We start from the raw sequence: 17,694 nt of genomic DNA on the forward strand, positions 1-17,694 counted from the left end.
TCCAGTGTCCTGGCTTTAAATAACATTCCGTTGCTGACAACTTGCAAATTTATATCCCCGGCCTAAGCTTTTTTCTGAATTCCAACTTATATTGTCTCTAGGCAGACTCCTGAAGCTGAATCACGGCCGCCCCCCGCCAATCAGTTTCAAGCTCACCAGCTCTCCCCCATCCCATAGCTGGCCCACTTCCCTCTAGATGTTTGAGTTTTGAACCCAGATCTAGAGGATGAAGATTAAGACTTTCCTTTGCACAGGCCTGTGGAGTGAGGGCAGTTGGAGTGAGGGCCAGTGGCTCTGTGCACATTGCAGGCTGCTTTATTCTCAATCCATTTTGGGCTGGTGAGCAGCTCAGTGTGAAGCACTCCTGGCTAGTTCAGGGTTGGCCACTCAAGGTGGCATCTCATGGGCATACAGGTACCTAACCCCCCCCCACACACACACACACCTGTACATTTTGCCTGCTCTGTGTCTCCTTCCTACCTTCCTCTCCAGGTGCAAGGACACAGTGACCTTCCCAGAAGGCCCGATCCTAAGGACACTGCCCATCCATCTTATCGCCTCCATCCAAGCTGGGACTCTGGACTTCATAGCTCTCTGGGATCCCATGGGGACCAAGCCAACTGGGGAGCTCTGTGAGGCCCTTCTGGTTTCTTTCCCACCTTCTCAGGGCTCACTTCTCTGGAGCCATACCTGACCTGGGAAATCCACCTGGACTCTCAAGGTGGATTACCTCCCCGAGCCCAGTACCCACAAATGAGAGACCAAGAGTGTGGTTCACTGCAGCAGGAGGTGTCTGTCCCCCAAGAAGCTGCCTGAGTAGGCTTCTCAGCAGCAGCTAGGATGAAGGGCAGTTTACCCCTCCCCAAACCACTCAGGGCTGCAATTTTGCAAACCAGGAATTAAAGGCTGGAATACTCAACGCCCTGTGGTCTCCCGAAGTGGGAGGACTCTAAAGGAGGATCAACTTCCCTTAGAAGCCAGGCACATTGGCAAGAAGTACTGGGTAAACAAGCAATCTTGGGGCAATGCTAATCTGCTTTTTCCTCTTCTTCAGAGTGTCTGACTGAGTCTAAATTGAATTATTAATCTAGTCCTGTGTGCCCGTGTCACTTTTCCAGACAACCAGTTTATTCTTGACTCGCCCACTATCAATTTCAACATGCAATTTGCAATGAAATTTGACTGATCAGCACTACCGTAATTAGTTGCAAATGTCTGTGCTTGTATTTGTTTGGTGTAGGGGCTTTTTCATTAAAGTGACGGAGGCCAGTAAACACCATGACTTTGCTCTGGGACACAGGACTAGTGGCAGTTATGTTTTGGGCCAGGGCCAGGCTGACTCACAAGAGAGGGTGGGCATTTGGAGTTGTAGCACCAGGAACTGTGTTTTCCCCTTTAACACCCTTGTGTTCACAAAGAGCACTCACTCTAGGTTGGACAGATGATAACATGTGCAATCCATGAGGAAGAAGCGAACTGGACTTCCCTTTTTTGGTCTCTCCCTTAAGTCTCCCGAGATCTGCTTGCACACCTCCAGTAACAAGAGGCTTTTATCTGGTTAGGCAGCTCTACTTGTGAGAAAGTTCTTCCTTGCCTGGGTTCCCACCTGCCAGCTGTAGGGCTGTCCCACCTAGTCCAGGGTTCTGGTCTCAACTCACAGACTGTCACATTGAATGAACTTGGGCCGGTTGCTTAGCCTTATTTTATCCATCTGAGAAAGGGGAATTATCCAGTGGGTTTGTCTCCAGGATTGTAACAGAGTTTCTAAATACAAGCAACAGAAATTGACCTTTAACTTAGGCAGATTGACTTAATTGACTTAAGCTAAATTGATTTAAGCAGAAAAATAATATTGAGCAGCTCAGAGAATCTCTTGGCAAAGCAGAAAAGCAGCGCTGCAGGTGACGTGAAAAGACAATCATACCGAAAACTGGCTCAGTCAGGACTTCATTGTTCTCACTGTTGCCACCACCATCGTGCACTAGACCCTATAGGCTGGGCTGCTGTATCCTGCCCAGGCTCTGTGCTGTCACCATCTCCACCACCACTGTGGGTGGCCGGCTACACCCACAGTAACCACCAAGGAGAACCCTCTGTGATCCCTGCTTTTTTGGGTCACTAGTTCCTGGGTCACTGTCTGGAGCCTTTGTGCCTGAATGGCAGAGCCTCAGTCATGGGCCTTCACCCAGCCATGGGGAGGCTGGGAAAAGTATGCACATGGTACTTTTAGCCTCTGTAGTGGGAAGTGGGCTCTGCCTCAGAATGAGGGGAATTCCCCATCACAGGAAGAGGGTTCAGATCCTGGGTAGCCAAAAAGAAGAACAAAGAATCAAATAATAGGGTAGATGTTAAAAGAGGTTTGAAAAGGTATCAAGCTCAACATACCTACCCAAGATTATTATTCATTCTATTAATATTTCTGCAGATACAGAGGGGAGATAGTTATGATTCCTGCCCTCAAAGCACAACACAATCAGGGAGTAAAAGGCACGGGCCAGAGGACTGCTGTTCTAGGCAGGGGACGTCCCTGTTAAGAACTGTTGTCGTTTCCCTGCTTAGTAACTGTCCCTCCTCTTCTGGGAATAGCAACCCAATTTTCATCCAAGAAAGTACTCCTCTTATCATTTTCAGCTCATGTGCTTCAGGTGGAATAATTCCCTGGCTTGAGAGTCACAAGTGAATCAGGCCTGGACAATCAGAGTTGCATAGTGCATTAGGCCCTTTGCAGGGTTGCACAATGGCTGGTTTAAGGCGGAGCATGGGATGTAAGCCGAGCCATGAGGTCCAATCAGAGCCAATACTAAGTATTTGAGTATTCTAGGAAAAGATGTTGTCCTTTCATCTGGACTTAGAGATGTGAGGGTGTCAGCTTGGAGCTGCTGGCAGCTGTCTTGTCACCACACTTTAAGAAAAAGACCAATCCTTAAGGAAGCAGAAATGAAGAATGCCCTGGTCTGGATGACATAGTTGAGCCCCTGGATCAAGGTGTGCCTGAAGCCCCTGAATTTTTCCATTATGTAAAACAACCAACCAAACAAACAAGTAGTTCTCTTTTGCTTCAGCCAATTTGGATGAGTTTCATATAACTTGAAACTAAAAGAATTCTAATTGGTTCTCCCACATACACCCTGCCTCAGCATCAGCCTGGAACCAACTCCTGTGGAATGTCCACAATGAAATCACCAGGGGGTCTTCTCTCTGGTATTGTTCTTTACAGCCCCCTCATAATGGACAAAATTATCCCATTTTGTAGATGGGAACACAGGGGCACAACGGAGCAACAGCCTGGGGGACTCAGGATTGACCTAGAGCCCAGGTCTCTGAATGAGGGGACTCTAGTACCATCCCCAACCTCTCCTTATCTCAGCAATAAGTCCACAGAAGCCAGTATGGGATGTATGGCCTGGAAACAACCTGATCACATGGCTGATGGAGTCGTTGGTAGGATATTTAGTCAAGCACACCCATTGTCCATGTAGAGCTAACAAACCCAGCCTAGGTCCATGACAAAATTCTTCCTGGCATCAGGGTAATAACCAAACTGGCCCAGGTCTTCTCCAGGATATCTCTAGGGCTCTCTCTCACACTTCCTCACAACCTGCCTCCCCCAAGGGGGCTGTGAGTACTGCCTTCATTATTTCCTACAATGTTTAGTAAGCTAACCATGGTGTTTGCTCTTAATGATGAGTCCTTCAAAGTGATGGAAAGCATTGCTCAAGCCTTAAGGAAGCCACTGTCTTTCCCAAGTAAGACATGGAGGGAGGTTTCTTGCAGAGATGCAATGAGCTCTGTTCCTTCTAAGGATTGAAAATCTGGGCCAGGGAGAGCAACATGAGGGCATAATCCACCTCTGAGAAACTCTCCTTGCAGGAGTTGCCAGTGGGAAGGAATCAGGGTCCCATGAACTAGAAGCTGCTCAGAAAGGAATCAGATGAGGACCTTCCGTACCAGGCTCTGGGAACAGCCTGCCAGTGCTGCTGCAGACCTGAGCTGCTAAGTCAGTTACACAGGTAGATTGGCCCTGGTACAAGTGGAGAGACCTGCTCAGGCACATGGGGCCTCTGCTGTACTTATGGCACTGTGTGACAACACTGGAATGCCTGAACCTACATGGAGACTTACTGCTTTTGTCCATGGTCAAAAAAGTGGGTTTCATAAGATGGTCCCAGCTTCAAATTTTTTTTTTCAACGTTTTTTATTTACTTTTGTGACAGAGAGAGACAGAGCATTAACGGGGGAGGGGCAGAGAGAGAGAGAGACACAGAATCGGAAACAGGCTCCAGGCTCTGAGCCATCAGCCCAGAGCCTGACGCGGGGCTCGAACTCACAGACCGCGAGATCGTGACCTGGCTGAAGTCGGACGCTTAACCGACTGCGCCACCCAGGTGCCCCTGTCCCAGCTTCAAATATGCCTCCTAGTTGTCAGACCCCAAGTTTTGATTTGGGGTCCTGAAACTACAGGTCCCATGGATGCCTAAACAGGACTCTGTGACCTATAGGCCAAGGATCTGGTATTGCATGTGTCCTGCAGGCCCCAGTGTCCCCCATAAGCCCATGAAGCACAATTGTTAGCAGGCAGAGGGTACATCCCATGGGTGTATGGGCATCATTTGTGAACCATTTTTGGAATTGGGCTGGCAAGTGTTTGTAGCCTGAGAAATGGGTTGGGACATTACCGGTCCCCAGAAATGTAATTAGTTATAGAAATATCTATCTGAAGTTTTAGCCTGAGCTTTTAAAAAATCCTTTGAAAACTATCAGCAAGTAAGTATGTTTTAAAGCTAAACATAGGCATGTCTGATATCCCAACAATTCCACTTCTGAGTACATATACTCAGCAAGGGTACATACATGTCCCAAAAGACATGTACTATTGCTGGAAACAACCCAAATTTCCATCAACAATGATATCAATAAATCAGTGGTGGTATATTCATAAAACAGAGAATAGCAATGAAACTGAGCAAACTATTTCATAGTCAATAACATGGGTGAATCTCACTGAGCAAGAGAAACCAGACATAAAAATAGCACATACTATATGATTCCATTTATATAAGTTTTCAAAAATAGGCAACACTAATCTACGGTGACAGAGGATACCATAGTGGTTATCCCTGGGGTCAGTAACTTACAGAGGGCACTAAAGGTTTGGGGGGCTGGTAATGCTGTTTTTGGTCACATAGGTAATAGTTACAGACGTGTGTTCACAGGAGCTGTGAACTTATGAGCTGAGCGCTTTTCTCCAAGAATATTAGATTTCAATTAAAATGTTTATTTAAAAAAGATAAATAACCCCTCTGACCCAATCAACCCCAGCAGAAATTTCAGAGAGCCTGGAAATTGAGCATCTGTTTCTGTAGTACCTTCCCCTGATCCTTAGTTTTTTGGGTTCTCAGATGTCCTATGCATTAAGGTCAGCCACCAGAGCTGTGGGGACAGAGGCAAAGAAGAAGAAGGTGGTTTTGTGCTCCGAGGGCACAAAGGTCTCCAGAAAAGACCAGACAGACCACTGTAGGTGCTTAGCTGGGAGTCACGAAGGTCCACATTGAGGTCAGCCCCCCTCAAGCCTTCTATGAACCAGATAAATTCCTTTCCCAGCCCTCTGAAAGAGAAAAAGGGAGTATATCTTGTTGTAGGGCTAAGGCAGGGAAGGGGTAGAGGGGTCAAGTTGGTGCCCACTTTAGACTTGGCATTGGGTCCAATTTCACTCGAGTCCACATTGTTCAAACTCTCCCAGATTGTCAACTGCCTGCTGGCTCAGCTTAATAGCACATAGTACATGACCTGGCACTTGAGAGGTTTCTAGTGTGTTCATCTAAGAAGAGGGGTCGTGGAGTCAATTGCTCTATTGCACCCTCTCTTGGGGAGGAGAGCTCCCCACCTCAAATGACTGGAAGAAAGGGAAAGAGAGGCTCCTTGGACCATTCCAGTATTAGGAGGCCCTAAAAGTACCTTTCACACAAGTAGGTGCTTCCTAAGCTTTGTTGAAATATTAGTTAGGATGGAGTTTCCAGTCCTGGGAACAGGATCTGGGTCTGCCTTAAAGCCAAACAGGCTGTGGGCTATTTGTGGCTTAAAGCCAAATAGGCTGTGGGCTGGGCCCAGAGGGAGCAGGACCTGCTCTGCTCTAGGCCACACAGAAGTCCTGGAGTGCCTGAGTCATTGGAGAGGACTGTGTCAGCTTAGAGGACGAGGCACTGAAGTCAGAGAGATGCAGAGCCTACCTCACAGTGCACCCCACAGTGCAAAGGGGCAAACTGAGTCTTAGAGAAACTCGGTACCTTGTCCCCACCTCACAGCTAATCCAATAAATCCTGGATTAGTGCTGTGCTATGAAGCCTCCTCTATTCTCTCTCTCCTCTAGCTCTGAGTTTCTTCACAGAAGCATCACTACCCCCTCAACACACACCTACACTTGGTGCACCTCAAGCATTCCTACCTTCTGTCTGCCTCTGGAACAGGGGTCAACAAACTGTGTCAAGGGTCAAACAGGAAATACTTGAGACTTTGAGGTGGTCGGTGGGTCCATACAGTCTATGTCACAGCTCTTCAACTCTGCTTTGTAATAAGAAAGCAACCAGAGATGATATATAAGTGAATGGACATGGCTGTGTTCCTTGATTTATGAACACGGAAATTTGACTTTCATGTAACTTCCACGTGTCATGAAATATTATTCTTCTTTAATTTTGTTTTCAACCATTAAAAAACATAAAAACTATTCTTAGCTCATGGGCTGTTCAAAAATAGGCATAGGGCCAGATCAGGTCCTCAGACTATAGTTTGCTAATTCTCTGTTCTAGAATGTGCTGTCCTGGGGCCCATGCTCCCAGCGTCACTGAGGTGGGAAGTTGTGTCCTCCTGAAATGCAGGTAGTAATAAAGTAACCAACCATTCTGGTTTGCCCAGGGCTGAGGGGTTTCCCAGGATGTGGAGTTTTTGGTGCTAACACCAGGGCAGATTAAAAAAAAAAAAAAAAAAAGGATAGTTTGTCACCCTAGGTGGTAATCATTAACCCAAAGAGGAGACAGGCTTAAGGAAGCACCAGCCAGGGTTCTAGCATGGCCCCCTAGGGGCTGCCCCACTCACCACCTAGTCCCTGTGGTTTGTGGTGGAGACTTGACCCACTCTGCCTGGCCCAAGGCAAGGAGATGCCCCCCTCCTCCAAGAAAGAAAACCTCTGTGGTCTGGGTGCTCTCAAAAGGCAGGAAGTTGAATCATCAGCTCCGGTAACGTCTCCGTCAGCCTGTGGGTCTGCCCAGGGAGTTCAGGGCTCTAGGCCCAGGGGGCTGGCTCTACACTTTGCTGCTTTCTCTGAACAGGAAAGCTCCGGAGTAAGGTTTCCAGTGAGACTTCTGAAGAAATGAGAGCTGTTGAGTCAGACAGTGAGGAGAGCTGGATGGCAGGTCCCCTGGGGCTCTAGCCCAGCTCTGGCCTAAGCTTGCTGTGTAGCCTTCAGTGACTCCTTCACCCTCTCCGTTTCTTGGCTTTGTCTTCTACCACAGAAATGCTGATTCTTGAAATCCCCTTGAATTAAGAATGTGGATGGTGACCTAAGCGAGAGCGTTCTGGGTCAGTGGACAACTCATTCTAGGCTCTACAATCAGAATGCTCAGGCACACATCCCTGTTTCCCACTCACCTGGGAGCAGGACCTGACCAGCTAACCCCTTTCAAACTGGAGAAGCTTCTAGGAAGGTGACAATAAGGATTTAGGGGGCTAAAGGGGAGGAGCAAAGGAAGAGAAGCAGATTAAAGAAGGTTACCCACAGATAATGATGATAATCATACCACTTGTTTATTAGACAGTCACTATGTGCCAGCCCCTAGATGATCTTACTTGATCCTCACAATGACCCTTTCAGATAAAGACTGTCATTATTTCTACTTTATAAGTGAGGCAAATGAAGCTCAGAGGGATTATCTTGCTCACAAATAGCTACCAAGTGGTGGAACGGCCATTAACAGCTTTGTTAGACTGTACTTTTGAGGTTCTGGGACTCAGGAAGCCCACAGGGGGCATTAGGGAGGGATGAGCTTCCCAGAGAAGTCAAGGGTCAGGTGAGGGAGAAACTATTCTTCCCGGTGCTGCGCAAAGACCTCCAGAGAACACACAGAAGTCTGGTGGCTGATGACCTTGGGGATTGTACCCCTGGCGGAGGCAGATCATGCTCTCATGGATTCCCCAGATGGTCTCTGAGGGCCTGGTGAGGAAATAGGACACACAGCAGGATTTTGCTGCTAAGAGGGAGCTGAGCATTTATTTCCTGAGCCAAGGCAGCCGGCTCTGCTCCTAAGGTGCCCCCTGAGTGTCTCTGTATGCTGCTCCCCGTCCTAGCATGGTGCTATGCTCAAGGTTCAGAGCCTTGCGGCCCATAACACACACCGCTTGGTTTCCCTCCTTCTCTGTGAGAGAGGGAACAAAGAATTCAGCAAGCCCAAGAGGGGCCAGTAAGGCCATTGACAGGGGTTGTTTCCCCAACTTGGCTGTCCTTGGTAACCCAGCAGGTAGATAATCCTGGGCAAAGAGGCCAGCCCAGCTGCCCAGGCTACTGACTGGACCCCCCAACATAGGCTCAGGTCTGGCCTGGAGATGCCTCCTCTCCCATGAGCAGCAGGTTCAAAGCCAGACTTAGCTATACCCTTGACCATTCCTTACCCTCTCTGGGGCACCATGAAATTCTCCACACAGCTCTTAATCTAAAAAGTGCTCTATTAATGTTTGCCATGTGGGTACTAACTGGACAGGTAAGAGTGGGAATTTGAGAGGATTCATTAGCCTCAGGATCTGGTATGGGCTCGGCCTGGACTGGTACCTTGGGGTGGAGATTGAGGCCTGGAATCTGGATGCAGGGGTTGAGGCTACCCTCCTGACCCCAACCTGGGCCTGCACTGGACCCCAGGCCTTAGGAGCCAAACCATCCTTGCAGATTTTTGGCTTCTATACTTGGCTATTTTAGGCAGCCTAAAGCTAGACTTGATTGTGTCAAAACTGAAATAGCTCATTATTAGACACGGCTGGCTCACCCTTCCAAAGAAACCTTTCTGGAAGACTTGGGGTCTTGTAGTGAGCAAAACACCCCCCGGCCCCCCACCCCCACCCCCCAGCCCACACCATCCTATCCTTCAGTCCCTCTGGCAGGAAAGGAGGAACAGTCCAGGCAGCCCGGCCTCATCCAGGGCCTTTGCACACAGTGTGGGCTCCATGGGCACACGTGGGACTAAGGGCCCCTGGCAACACAGTGCCTCTGTCCAGGTCTGGGCCCTGCCCCCAGCTCCTCCCCATGGGAGAAAGGGCAGAATAGGACTGGCCGGTTGAGGACACTGTGGGACTGTGCCCAGGGAGTGACAGTTCTGGGCCTCTCCCTGCTCCTGATGATTGCCAGCAGGGGTGTGGAGCCCAAGAGGGAGGCCCCAATCCTTCCCCAGTCCAAAGGCCACTAACAGCCCAGTGGCTGGGAGTATGTTGAAGAGGCTGGGTCTTCAGGCGGGGAGGTTCAGGACAAAGGAGGATGGGCAGGAGAGAAGGAAGAGGCTGGGCTTAGTTCATATCCTAGGGCCTGAATGCATCTCTGCCTGGGTCAGGCTGGGCTTGGAGCTGCCCTCAGCTGCCCCCCACTGTACAGCCTGCAGGCTCTGGACAAAGCTCTGCATCATAGCCTGTCTTCTTTGGCCCCTCCTGCTCCTGGGTGGCAAGTCTCCTGTAGGACTTGAGTGAAATATCACCAGATTTCCAGGTTCCGGAGGCAAGTCCCTGCCTCAGCCACTCCCGTCAGAGAGTCTCCCTGCTCTGCCCACCCCCCTCCCCGGGAAGGGATACTTGTCCTCATTAGGGGTGGATGCTGTCAGACTTGCCCATGGTGGAATTTCTGAGCCTGGGCAGTTAGGTGAGAGAGATCTTTGGGTCAGGGAGCCCTTTGTGAGCCCCTCAAATTGAGTCAGCTAGGCAGTGCTCCGCTACAGCCCTGTTCACTGTAGGGGCCAAGTGGCCTTCATAGGGCCCCAAGTGTTGGAAGTGGGGACACCTCAGAACTCTCAGGGAGCTCCTAGCAGATGCAGTGTGGCCAAAGCAAAGGGGACAATTCAACAGCTAGGGCCATTGGTGCAGAAGTCAGAGCTCTGCCTCCCCCATCACAGGGACACCCAGGCTCGGTCAGAAGCCTGGGCAGAGATGGTGTTGAGGGGAATATGGAAATAGCTGAAGGGCTAGACTCAAAGCCTCTGGCTTCCTGATGCTAGGCTTGGCATGGGGTGGGGAGGAAGCTGAAGAGGACAGACTGAGAATCTCAGAAATCAGAGAAAGATTTCCTACAGAGACAAGTCTGGCGCATGAGATGGAAAAGCTGTCGAGATGGGGGGAGCTGGGAGCAAGTCTGTAGGTGGAGACATGCTAACAGGTGTATGGACCAGTGAGCCGCCCCCGGGGGAAAGGTGTACAAAGCTTGTGATGAAACAGCAAGCAGCAGAGTGCTCTGGTCCTGAGCTCCAGGCCCTTGCAAGTCTTCACCGACTGTTACGGGTTGAATTGTGTCCCACCAAAAATGTCCTAATCCCTAGTACCTGGAAGTATGTCCTTATTTAGAAATAGGCTATTTGCAGATATAATCCAGTTCAGATGAGTCATTAGGGTGGGCCCAAAGCCAATATGACTGATGTCCTTGTAAGAAGAGGGGAATTGGGACACAGTCACAGGCACATGTGGAGACACACAGACACTGAAGGAAGAGACCATGTAAAGATGAAGGCAGAGATCAGAAGGATGCAGCCACAAGCCAAGGAATGCCTGGAGCTACCAGAAGCTAGAAGAGGCAATGAAGTATCCTCCCCCTTGAGGCTTGGGAGGGAGCCTGGCCCTGTCAACACCTTCATTTTGGACTTCCAGCCTCCAGAGTTGTGAAAGAACAATTTTCTATTGTTTTAAGCCATTCAGCATGTGCTGCTTTGTTATGGCAGCTCTAGAAAACTAACACACCAGGCTGATTCTACTGCCTGGAATGCCCTTCTAGCTAGTCTGGTCACTGCCGTCATACAGGCAGCTGAGGGTGGCTTCTCTGTGAGCCCTGACAGCAAGCCCTTGTCCAGTCAGTTGGTAAGGTCTGCATGCCAGCCTGCCTTCCCGACTAGACTGTAAGTTCCTTCAGGGCAGGGCCTGGCCTGGAGTAGGGCAGCACAGTTCCTGGTACACCGTGGGTGCTCAGTCACAGAGAGGTGACTGAAGGAATAGTTGAGGGGAAATGAGTGCCTTTCAGACTGGGGCATGTCATCTCCTCTACAGCCTGTTCTAGCTTGGGTGGGAACAGGGCAGTCCACAGAGAGGTTATAGCATCATCCCCACAGGCCACTCCCAGCTCTTCTACCATCCAGCCCCCTCCCAGCCTCGTGTGAGCCTGAATAACTTGGGGAAATTCCTAACCTTCCCTTTCAATCTGGCCATTGGCTCTAAGAGTTTGCCACAACATAACTTCTCAGGTCCCTCCAACAAGGGGACTGTGTCTGTGGCTCGATGACTCATGCACACTGCTTCATCCCGCAGCTTTGGGCGGGACCCAGGGCTGGGGATAGTGCCAGCCAGGGCAGGCTAAGAGCTGGGACATCCCATTGCACCAGCCCAGTCCCCAGGAACGGAGTGTGCTCAAGGCTTCAGGACAAAAATCTGGAAGCAGGGAGGCAACACTCATTTGAGCTGAGATCTGAGAGGCAAAAAGCAGCAGACAGAGGCAACAGTGAGTTCAAAGGCCCTGAGGTAGGAGTGAGCTTGGTATGATCAAGAACTGAAAAGAAGGCAGAGGAGGCTGGGGCATGCTGAAAGAGAGGTCATGGGTAGGACATATGATTAGACTGAGGTCATCTGGGTAATACAGGGTAATGTCTCCATCTCAAGGCCCTTGATTTAATCATGTTTGCAAAGTCCTTTTTGCCATGTAAGGTAACATATTCCAGGTTATGGAAAGCACACCATAAACATTTTGGGAGGGCATTATTCTGCCCACTGCAGTATCTCGCTCATCCTCTTATCTTCCTCTCACTCCATTGCTACATTTCTGTTCACCTATCTATCTACCTATTTGGATTTGACCATGGATCTACTAACTTTGTCACCTGGCCACAAATTATCTCCCTTCTTACCCCTTTATGAAGTATCAACAAGTTATTTATCAACCTATCATTCCTCCATGGCTTTCATCATTCAATCTGATAATTGTATGATCCCCCAGCCATTGGTCCAATAAACTAATTTTTAAACTCAATCTATCATTTGATAGTCCTCTGTACGTGATGAATTATCAGTCATCTAGCTCCATATTTTTATATGTGTCACATATGTGGACATTCCTTCTAAACACCTACAAATAAATTGAATAAATATTCATGACTGCTTGCCATGTGCCCAATTCTATGTCATGTGTGGGTGAGATACAGGGTTGTTCATACCCCTGGTAACCATATTGGGCCCTTTTTCATCATTGTCATCATCGCTGTTGATGCCATCACTGCCAACCTATGCACACTGTCCAGTTTTGTTATCCACGTAGGGATCGTTTTTGTATGGACTTACCAGCCAAATCCAGGCTGTTCTAGTCTGCCTTTTGCTCACTAGCCATCCTGTGTATAAATAATGCAGACCCATTTTAACTTGATCTCAGATAAAGTGTAGGTAGAAAACTGTATCTGCTGGGCAAGCATCTTATGCCTCGAATAACAAATCCTAAAGTTAAATGGAAATTATTTTTAGGTTGTCCAGGCAAATAGCACAGAGGATGGGGACCCTAGAGAGGCTACATTAGGTGTATCTGGACACATGCAGACACGCAACACACACGTACACATGAGCATGGGTACACACAAATGCACACATGCACACAGTCTTTCTTCTGCTCCCACATAGTGAATCCTTCCTGGCTCATTCACACCTTGTGAGTATGTGCACACACATGGCCAAAGTGGACACTTGAACACTGATTCATGCCCTAACCCATCTTGTTTCCAATCTAGGAATCTCACCTCCCCACCTGAGCTGTGAGGTTTTCCAGAGCAAGAATGGTACCTGCTGTTCCTTGGGCATGCCCTCCCAGCCTGGACAGCCAGCAGACTAGACACTTAAGAGCTGTGTGCCTTTCCTTGAATTCTAAGGGCAGCTGGGGATCAGAACAGTAAGCAGCTAGATGCCCAATGACAGAGGGTCTTCAGGGAAGTCCCTTCTGCCCCTTAGGAATCTGCCTCTCTTGCCCCAGCTAGATGCCAGTGTCTACAGGCTTTCCTTCTTCTGTAGAACTTTCCTAGAGCCTAGAGGAACTGTATTAGGTGGATAATCTGCCTGGAGCTGGCCTAGCTGGGGATGAGCTTGACAAGAATTCCCTTGTTTCCAAGCATGTCCATTGCACAGGCATCCAGGGCCAATTCCTATCCAAGTCTCTCCCCAGGGCCCTGGCTGAAGATCTAGTACATTTTGAAGGAGGTTGCCACCTGCCAGAGCTGCAGGTCCTGGATGTCCACCAGTTACAGTGGCTAAGGCCACCCCAGGCTCACAAGTCACTTTGTCCACAGCCATAAGGGAGGAACAGCTTGCTCACTAGTGCCTGCAGGAGGCTCCCAAGGCAACCACCTTGGACTCTGGAGCACTTCCCAGCAGTGGGAAGTTGGTCAAAGCCAGGACACCATTAACGAAGCCTTGACTGGAGTGAGGCATCTCAGGGCCAGCTGCCCTTGCTGCTTCTGGTTCCACGCTGAGGCTAGATTCTATCCACATACTTGACCCCATCCAAATCCAATTAATGCCCCTCCTCCATCCTGTGGTATCCTCAGGACAGGGACTTCATCTAACACATCTCTGTAAACTGAAGCTAGCCTAGACCAACTGTAGGAATTGTATCTGCACCTGTGCACAGCTCACACCAACATCCTGTGGGCCCAGAGCCCAAGTCCTAGCCTGAAGCAGTCTCCACTTCTGCCTCCCAGTCCAGAGCCCTCACTCAGTGGGTTTCATTAACTGTTTAGAGCCCAACAGGTAATGAATAATCCCCACATTTGTTTCCTGAGGAACCAAGCTGGGCCAGGTATCCTCAAGCCAAATGTTCTGGGAAGAAATGGTAGTCCATCTGTCAGAGGAGGAAGGCCATGATGCTCAGAAACCTCCTTTCTCACACTGATTCCCAGTCGCAGCCTGGCCCATGTTTAAGTCCCAGCAGGCCAAAGGCCAAGTGGAGCTTTTCCATGCCCCTGCTGGAGCTCAGTCTCCATGAGAAGGCTCTGGAATGAACTTAGAATCCCAGAGAGACCCTAATGCTGGGGCCCAAAGAGGGCCAAACAGGCCCCAGGCCACCAGGAGTCAGCAATGGGGCTAGACCAGAGGGCAGGCTTCCTGGACAATGCAGTCCATGGTTGGGCTGGGAAAACATGTCCTGCCACCTCTATGATTCTTTTGTCTCTGGAGAATTCTAAGCACCTATAGTAAATGCAAAGGGCTTCTTAGGGCTTCCTCAACAACCATGGGGGTGACTCTTCCTCTTCATCTTCACAACTCCTACATTAACCCTTCACCTCTTCCCAACTTCACTTCCTACACTACAACACAGGCAACTCATCAACAATTTGATGAGTATCTTTCAGATGCTTTGTTTTCTCTATGAAATTATGTATATCTGTGTGTCTATGTTCAGATAAAAATGTAGACTTTTTAAGGTGTTTTTTAATGCAGATAAAATCTTATACATATTACCCCGAAACTTGCTTTTTGTTTTCACGTGTACAGCATAATGATCTGATATTTGTATATCCTGAAACTTGCTTTTCACTTAACACTTTTACTAGAACTTTTTCCACATCAAACACACAAAACCACACAATGCTTCTTTCTTTGCTGCCTTCTTTTTTTTTTTTTTTTTAATGTTTTTATTTATTTTTGAGAGAGAGAGAGAGTGCACTAGCAGGGGAAGGGCAGAGAGAGAAATCCCAAGCAGGATCCACACTATCAGTGCAGAGGCTGACTCAGAGCTCCAACCCATGAACTGCAAGATCATGACCTGAGCAGAAATCAGGAGTCAGATGCTTAACCAGCTAAGCCACCCAGGTGCCCCACTGCCTTCTTTTTGACTGTGGTTTATTTAGCCAGTGCTCTAGTGATGGACATTCAAGCCATTTCCAGTTTTTCTTTTTTCTTTATAAAGATTGTATTTTAGGGGCGCCTGGGTGGCTTGGTTGGTTGGGCGTCCAACTTCAGCTCGGGTCACGATCTCATGGCTTGTCGGTTTGAGCCCCATGTCGGGCTCTGTGCTCACAGCTCAGAGCCTGGAGCCTACTTTGGATTCTGTGTGTCCCTCTCCCTCTCTCCCCCTCCCCTGCTCATACTCTGTCTCTCTCTGTCTCTCAAAAATAAATAAACATTAGAAAAATAATAATAAAATAAATATTATATTTTATTAAAAAAATTTTTTTTAGTGTTTATTCACTTTTGAGAGAGAGACAGAGCGTGAGCGGGGGAGGGGCAGAGAAAGAGGTAGTCTAAGAATCCGAAGCAGGCTCCAGGCTCCGAGCTGTCAGCACAGAGCGTGAGGCGGGGCTCGAACCCATGAACCATAAGATCATGACCTGAGCTGAAGTCGGATGACCAAATGACTGAGCCACCCAGGCATCCCAAAGATTTATTTTATTTTATTTTTTTAAGTAACCTCTACACCCAATGTGGGGCTTGAACTCATGACCCTGAGATCAAGAGTCTCGTGCTCTACCGACGGAGCCAGCCAGGCGCCCCTCTAATGATATCTTAAACAGATCTTCTTGTGCCCACATCAGAGGGTCTCTCTGGGGTAGATTCCTAGAAGTAGACTGCATGTTCTCATCTCCTACTTCTAACTTGGGGCAACTGGTGGTTCTCACCTTTCATCTTCAACCAGCTTACTAGTATAAGGGCAGTTACACTGTACAAAGGGCAGTTCTCTCTCAGAAGGAACCCTAGAACCAGTTATTAGCATCATGTTCTATGCCCCCACTGCACTGCTGGGCACCAGACAGACACATTTCATCTCTCTGTATCATTCTCCCCGCCCCCCCCCCAACTCATCAAAATTTTTATCTATATGCAGGTCCATCTCCAGACCCTTCTCAACCTTTCTGTATTATTCCACCCCACAGGCTCCCCAGATAGCTTGTCCATCCTGCATATACTTAAGGATTTGTCTTCCTAAATGGGCCAAAACCCCTCTAAAATAGGATCTGAACCTGGAACTCACTGCCCTAAGATAAAACCTTGTTTGTATAGGTGCTTGTTAAATGCATGCTATTTCTAATAAAACCAGGTTACCTCCAGCATGGCTACGAATTCATCAGTAAATCCATGGGAAGGGTCTTTGTAAGACTCCCAGATGAAGGGAGATTTGCTTCATTTATCAGAAACCCTATGGAAGGGGAACCTGGGTGGTTTAGTCGGTTAAGTGTCAGACTTCAGCTCAGGTCATGATCTAGCAGTTCGTGTGTTTGAGCCCCATGTCGGGCTCTGTGCTGACACCTCAGAGCCTGGAAACTGCTTCAGATTCTGTGTCTTCCTCTCTGTCTGCTCCTCCCCAGCTTGTGCTCTGCCTGTCTGTCTGTCTGTCTCTCTCTCTCTCAAAAATAAATAAACATAAAAAATAGAAAGAAAGAAAGAAAGAAAGAAAGAAAGAAAGAAAGAAAGAAAGAAAGAAAGAAAGAAAAGAAAGAAACCCTAGGGGAAAAGGAAAGGGTTTTGCTTACCCTGTTCAACTTGACTTGGAGCCAGCGCCTTTGGTTCTTGATGGTTCTTGGACAGAGCCGGGTCCCTCAGCTCCACGCGGGGCGTCTCACACTTTGATGAGTGTCTGGTCAAGCTGGCCCCTGACTTGGCCGGAGTTACTGCCTGCTGCCAGTTTCTGGGGAAGTGTTTAGAAGCCCCAGGGATCTTCTTTGCCTTCTGCCATCTGTGGCCACTGGGCTGAGTCTGAGAGTCTGAGAAGAGACAGGTGGCCAGGCTGGCACATCATCCAGACATCTCCTACGGCTGGTCAGTACCATCTCTAAACCAGCTGGCAAAGGCTCCAGAGGGGTGCTTCTCCCAGGCATGTGTTTGTAGCACCACAGAAAGTAGCAAGGCTGGCTCTTGCCAGGGCAGTGTCTTAAGCCACAGATGCAGCCCTGGGCAGTTTTCCTATCTGCCCAAACCCCACCTGCAGCCCCTGCCTGGAGCCTAGGAGGCAGAGCTGCTGGATCTGTCCTCTCTTGAATGCCAAATTATGCGCTTTGCATAGGGCTTGGCACAGAGTAGGCAGCCAGGAAATATTTACTGAATGACCAAGAGAATGAATGTTCACCCTCCCTTAGAGGAGGTCACCTAGTAGCACTGACTATATTTGGGAGGGTGAGGATCAGATTCCAGAAACAGAGGAGATGGAAGAAAGGGTGAGCAAAGCTCACATGTGTGATCTTCCCAGATTTCATTTTGTCCCTTTAGGATTTGCAGAAAGTCTCTAGGAACTCTAATGTTAGGACAAGTATTGTGATCCAGTTTTCCTAACTCTACTACATCAAGTATCATCTATGGACTGGCACCATCCAAATCATCTAGCAGCCCGTTAGAAATGCAGATTCTCAGGCCCTGCCCCAAACCTAATGAATCAGAACCTTCATGTAAACAGGAACCCAGGTGATTCATGTTCATGTTATTGTTGTACAAGTACTGCCTTAA

At 48.7% G+C, this 17,694-nt stretch overlaps 1 long non-coding RNA gene across 1 annotated transcript in view; it reads right to left on the reverse strand.

Annotated features, from left to right (window-relative positions):
• Positions 1-17,694, reverse strand: part of LOC115516040 — a 53,196-nt gene that overhangs the window by 28,946 nt on the left and 6,556 nt on the right. The window contains exon 3 of the long non-coding RNA XR_003969466.1: positions 16,728-16,958. This is a non-coding gene — a long non-coding RNA (uncharacterized LOC115516040). The remainder of the gene's footprint in view (positions 1-16,727; positions 16,959-17,694) is intronic.

Source organism: Lynx canadensis, chromosome A1 (genome assembly GCF_007474595.2).
Source record: "Lynx canadensis isolate LIC74 chromosome A1, mLynCan4.pri.v2, whole genome shotgun sequence".
Lineage (NCBI taxonomy): Eukaryota > Metazoa > Chordata > Mammalia > Carnivora > Felidae > Lynx > Lynx canadensis.